We start from the raw sequence: 6,991 nt of genomic DNA on the forward strand, positions 1-6,991 counted from the left end.
CTATCTTCTTTATGAAATAGCCTTAGAAGTCACATAGCATCACTTCTACCACATGAGTCAGAAAAGTCTCTGACAAAATCTAAAGAGGACATGTAGAGCTCACATGTAGACATCACAGCAGGAAAAGAGGAATATCTCTTACAATTTCTCAATTTAAGTAATACATGTGGTAAATACATATATAATCATATACATATATATGTATAAATATATACATATTTATATATATACAAGATTGTATTAGAGGATCTGTCTGAGGAGACTATAGGAGACAGAAGAGAGAACAAGAATATTAAAGAATGAAAATATTGAAACATCCCATTTATATATAAAAAATTATAACATAATGAATTGTAAACTGTTGAATAATAGGGGAGCATAGTGATAGAGAAAGAATAAGTAATGGGAGTTTAAACTGATTAACACACAATATATACATGTCTGAAATGTCAAGGCACAACCCCCTTGGACTATTAATATGCACTTTAAAAAAAAGAAAAGGACAGGAGGGCAAAAACAGGTCTTTTCCAAGAATGGGTGCCAGTGGGAGGGAGGAGGACATAATGAAAGGGTGAATGAGTGTGAGTATTGTGGATGTATTTTTTATTCATACGTGAAAACAGAAGACTGAAACCTGTTGTAATCGTTATAAGAAAGGGGCATGAAGGAGGAGGGAGAACAATGGAGGGGGTAAATGTAACTAAGGTGTACTTTAAGAACATATGTAAATATCACAATGTATCCCCCCATGCAACTATTATATGCTAATTTAAAAAAAGAAGCAGAAGAAAAAAATAAAGAAATGTATGTGATATTGGGATCTGTGTGATGACATGGCCATCTTTGTGTTGCATTCTCAAATGAATCCTCCCCAAGAGATGCTTTCATTCTCTTCATTTTATAGATAGAAAATAAAATTCAAACAAGTTCAGTAACTTGTCCAATGTAACGCAGACAATGGTGAGACCAATGCCCACCTTTATCATACTTAATGCCTAACCAGTTAATCATAAGGGCATCCATTAGTAAACTTACCCACATTTGAGTTTTGTCTAGACAAAGACATAGCCAACAGTGATTTCATTCCATCTTGAGCCACTGTTTTTCTGGACATGTCCTTGCACAGGACCCTGCTGACCTGTCTAGTCGATCTGGCCATCATCTTTGAAATGACACAAAACCCAGCATAGCACCTAAGACTTGCCCTTTTAAAATCTCCTATTATTTCATCTGCTTCTGGCATCATAATGGAAGTGGGAGCATAGGGAACCCCAACACCATCGTAATAGCATGAAGAAGCTCCGGAGGCAGATAAACATGGGTTTAAATATTGGCGCTAACATTTCTTGTTTTCACGTAGAGAATACTTTGCTAAACTTCAGTTTCCTAACCAGTAAATGAGGACACCGATATGCTTCTAGAACCTGGTATGGGAGGGCATATTAATAGAAATAAACAAAATATCATTGGAATCTAGCCCCACATTCTTGGGCAACCTCTTAAGGACTTTATGTAATTGTAACTAGAGATTCTCAGGTACTATCGCTCATGTGCTCTTACAAATTAGTTGGCTGTGATGCTTGCACCCCTCCACAATGGATAGAGGAAGTCACTCATTCTACCTTGGCTATTCTACCTTTCCTTCAGGGAAAGGCTGTCTCCCAGTGAGAGGGTAAAAGCAATCCCTCAGGATGCTGGAGAGGTACAATATTCAATTTATCATGAAAAGAATGCCCTTCCACCATTTCACCCTGGCCATATAGAAAAAAAATTGCTTTGTTTTTCCTGCTTTTACTAGTACTTTCCCTCTCCAGAAGACTGTACATTGGTCCTTGGAGTCAGGAGCTAACACACACCCTTTAGTGTTCCCTAAGTCTATGATGACAACTATCCCTCCTCCTCACCCAAACTTGCTTTTTTCAATCAAAAGAAAAAGTCAATGCAACGTAAGGGGGCCCCTTCTTCTCAGATCTGTCTACATGCTTCTATGCCTATTAATAGTCATGCTACCTTTATGGTCGCATTCACCTGCACTTCCTCTTTCCCTCTGACTTGATGGTCCATTTCTCATCTTTTATCTTTCCCTTTTTCCTTTGCCCTTATGAATCACTAAACACCCAAGAGGGATATCAACTACTTTCTGTAAGAGCTGTTTTTACCCTAGTTTGCCCACTCTTGCCACCCCCATCTTCATTACTTAGATCCTCCTGAGGAAAACTAATATTTGCAAAATTATCAAGAGGAGCATTTCAGTGAAAATTACATAAGAAAAAAAGAAGAGCCAAGTGGCTCAGGCCTGTAGTCCCAGATAGAGAAGATGTAGTATAAGACCAGCTCCTGGACAAAAAGCTTGAAATCCTTTTAGAAAAATGATCTAAATCAAAAAGGGTTGGGGATGTGGCTCAAGTGATAGATCACCTGCTTAGCAAGCACAAGGCCCTGAGTTCAGAAGAAGAAGAAAGGATTGCAAATGACTCGAACCCCTTTGTGGAAAGAAAATTGCATACAATTTGCATGTCAGTAACGGAAGCCGAATTAAAGGTACAGCAAACTAGGTGAAACTGATAACTTACAATCTTGAGAACGTTTTTGTCTTTAAATTGGCTAGTGGTGGCTCAAAAAAGTATCTCTGCCTTCTCCTCTTGAAATGCTCTTCCTCCATCTTTCAGATCCAGCTTTGCCCTTGCCTTCTGCTGAGTCCCTCTCTGTCAGGTCTCACATTATTCGGATTGAGGAAGTCACTCCCTTATGTCAAGACTTTTAATGCCAATTATTTGATGTCATTTTTCTATCCATAATTACTCAAAGTTCACTTTTAATTCAGATTCCTCATCAGTTCCATTTGTCGGAAGGCTGCTTCCTCCGAATATGCTTTGCAACCTGTCGTCTCTGGCTGCTTGCTGCCGTAAATAGACCCAAGTCTCTATTTCCTGTGCCACTGCAAAGAGAAGTGTTGTATAGCCCCAGGCTTTTTGGTGGAAAGACAGCCACTTCCCGTGTGGCTACTATAAGAAAAGCTTCCCTTGTTGCCCAGATCTGATACTTCCTGTGTTTCCATGGCAAACCTCCCTCTTGGATGCAGCTGCTTCAGAGGGGCAGAGAGAACCGGTTAACGCTCATTCCCAGTGAACACATTTGATGCTTTATTTTTGTCTCTTTTCCCCAGAATGCTAGAAGTGGCTTTCTGCTCTTCTTCCTTTTGAAGCATCCTCCCTTACCTCCAAATACATGCAGCAAACTTTTCTTCAGCTTTCTTAACAGGTGGGATAACCCAGTTCACCCCCAGAAAATGCTACACATCTAGCAGGAAATTGCTGGATTAGTGACAGTGATACTAGAAAAACATTCAAAAAAATTTCTTTTATTTCTAACCCAGCTTAGTGGCAGCAGAATAATTAGGTCCTTGAACTCCCAAATCAGGGCTGTTGGTTATTCCAGTAAGTCACCTGCTACTTTAAAAACCAATGTAATTATGACAGTATTTATTGCATTTTGAATAAACACATCTTCATTTCCCCCTTAAATCATGTTCCATCACAGCCTTGACATCCAAGCTTAGCCAAAAGTCTTCTTACAAAAGGAGTAAGAGGCCATTGGTCATCTTTGAGTCATAAATCTGACTTTTAGGTGGCCCAAACAATGTATACACATGTAAGTAAATGTAAAAATGATAAAATAAAAGAAAGAAAAAAATAAATCTGACTTTTAAAAGTCCACATCACCAAAAAAAAAACAAATCTTGTCAATCTGGGCACCAATGACTCATCCTAGCTACTTGGGAAGCAGAGATCAGGAGGATTGCAGTACAAAGCCAGCCCAGACAAACAGCTCACAGGGCCCTACTGAAAAAATACTCAACATAAAAAAAAGGGCTCTGAAATTTTTCCCTCATATGTACAATATAGACCCAATACAAATACAAGCAATATTATGAAAAACAATTCATGCTAGGGGAGGTCACATACAAGAGAGGGAAGGTAAAAGTAGGAAGTTAAGAAGGTGAATATGGTTGACATACTTCCTATACAAAATGAGTATAGAATTTTTAAAGCTGTTGAAATCACCATAAGAAGGGGACTAAGGTAGAAAAGAGAAAATTAGAGTGGATGAACCACTAATTTGGATTCTAATACATATATACATGGAAGTGTCACAATGAAATACCTTGTACAGGTATCTTAAACAAAGATGTTATTTTTTTCCATTTTCAAAACGGAAAACAAGAAGGCAAAACAGGGGTTTTGGTAAAAGTGAGAGGAGGGAGGATATAAGGAAAGGGTAAAGAAGGGTGAATATGATGGAAATATTATGTACACATGTATGTAAATGGAAAAATAAGACCTGCTGAAACTATTCCAGGAATGGGAGGTGGGGATAAAGGAGAATGATAGATGGGTGAATTTAACTGTGATATAGTATAAGAACTTTTGTAAATGTCACAGTGTACCTCCAGTACAATAATAAAAATTTTACAAAAGGGCTAGTTGAGTGACTCAAGTGATAGAGCACTGGCTTAGCAAGCATAAGGCCTTGAGTTCAAAACCCAGTACCACCAAAAAACAAAACAAAACTGTCAGGAAAGCCAAGGTTTGTATTTAGAGAAAAGGACACTCCAAATTTCCACAGCCTTTATCTAACACAATAAGAGCAGGGGCTGAGGACCAGAGGTCACTCATCACATGCCTTGGGTAGGGAGAAGTCAGAGGAGAACACAGAACAATCTACCTTGTTGACCCTGTTGCATTGTGGGAAGCGAAGTATGCAGCAAATGAAACAGCATGAAGTCCCTTCCCTGCCCTTCCCCCAAACTGGTCTGTAATCCTAGAAGTGGGGTTACATAGGTTAAGAGAAGAAGCAAACAGAGAAGCTTCTATCACCCAGCCATTTGAGACTCAGCAAACTGCCATAGTATGGCTACATCAGAGGAACACCAGCCATCCAACATGATTGTGCAGAGGGTAGGCCTGAACCCAGCCCCCATAAGGCTCACATGGCACTCCAGAATCAAAAGTGTCTGAAAATGTCCACATGCCCTTAAGAAGGAGACAGGCTGTGTCCAGCACGTCTAAGTAGAGAGCTTACCACAGGTCCTTCACAGGGGTGCCTGTTGGGTTAGAAAGTCAGGTGAGAGAAACTGCCTCTCTTCAAGAATGGATGTGACACAAAAACAGCAGAGAAGACAACAGAGACCACCTGAGAGACCACCTGATCAAAGAGATCACAGAGCACAACTTCACCAGCTGCCAACGTCAGCTACTAAGGTACATGGAGAGACCATGGCAGCCCAGGCAGGGGTCTGAGGACACCCTATCCCACCATCATGTGATCAGTGGGCCTTTCCTCCTACCACATAAAGAGAAAAAGAACAGGAAATGTAGAATTTGTTTTAAATTTTATTGAAGTATGACTGTCTGTAAAAGACTTTATATACCTAATGTATGTAGTTCAATGAGTTTGAGGAAACCATTACCACTCTAAAGGCCATAAACATATCCGTTACTTCCCAAAGTCTTACTGTTATGTATATGTGTGAGCATGTATGCATGTGTGTGTGTGTGTGTGTGTGTGTGTGTGTGATAAGAAGACTTAACATAATATCTACCCTCTTAGTAAATGCTACAGATAATATGATACAATGTTAGCTGTAGGCACCATGCTGTATAATAGACTTACCTTGCATAACTGGAACTGTGTAATCTTTAACCATCACTTGTCCACTCCCCCACTATTCACTATTATTCACTCCCAGTCCTTGAATACCACTGTTCCATTCTCTGCCTCTGAGTTTGACTGTTTTAGATCTCACACATAAATGAGACCATAGAGACCATCAAAAGATACTGTTGTCCACATTTGCCAAATTGAGCTAAATTTAAGACTTTTTTCTCCCAGTGTCTGGCAGCTCTCAAGATGGCTCCCAGCGATCTCCATTTCCTAGGATTCATGCCCTCAGATAATCCACTTTCCTTGAATATGTCACCTCTCTTCTCTTGCTTGCTCACTTTGATGTAACACACTTACTATGATGTAAGTTGGCTGACAGAGAGGTCCATGTGGCAAGAATCTCTGGGATGCTTCTGGCCAATAGTCAGAATAGAACTGAAGTATATAGTCTAACAATGCATGAGGAACTGAATTTGCCACATGACATGGGTGGGATTGAAAGAGGATAGTCCCCCTAAGTCTAGAATTCAGATGAAATCCAGGCAAGATAACTAATTTACCCTAGGATACTCCTAGTTTTAGCACTGAAAGCCTCACATCCCAGAAAATGTAGGTGTGCTATACCTCCGCACATTTGATTCTAGAAGCATAGTTATCATAAAGAATGAATAATTAGGTATGTCTCTTATCTTCAAGGAGTTTCAAATCATATTATGAAATCCAGACAAAATCACCTGACAGATCAAGGAACTCATAACAAGAGCTCAGAAGTTGCTATCACGGACTTCATCTCTCTTCTAGACAGTCTCCACACAAATTAAACGAACTAGCCAAGTCACACAATGAATCCTGGATGTAGGACCAGAACTAAGATTTCGTCCTATCTCAGGAAGCAAATATATCATCAAGCCAGTACAGAAAATGAGAGCTCTTCTCCTGTCATAGGAAATTTGGCTTCATTTAGCCAGTTTACCACACAGAGGTCAGCTCCTTCCATGCAGATAGGCTATTAACAAATACTAGTTCATGATTACAAGACTTAGACTAGAGTATATTAAGATCCTGAATATTTTCAATGATAAGTTTCCAGATATCATGGCAATGACAAAATGATTAGTTACAGGCATGAAAAAATATGTCAGATAGGTCAAAATATGAGTGTTCCAGCCTCAATTGAGATAAAAATAACAACAGCCATAAATACTTTTTAGTGTTTAACTGCTCAGGAATACTTTATGTCTTTATGTAACAGACTTTTACACTTCAGTCTGAAGCTATTTAGGCTGAAAGAATTCTTATCATTCTCATTTGATAAGTGAAAAAATCA

This window comes from Castor canadensis, chromosome 5, assembly GCF_047511655.1.
Source record: "Castor canadensis chromosome 5, mCasCan1.hap1v2, whole genome shotgun sequence".
NCBI lineage: Eukaryota > Metazoa > Chordata > Mammalia > Rodentia > Castoridae > Castor > Castor canadensis.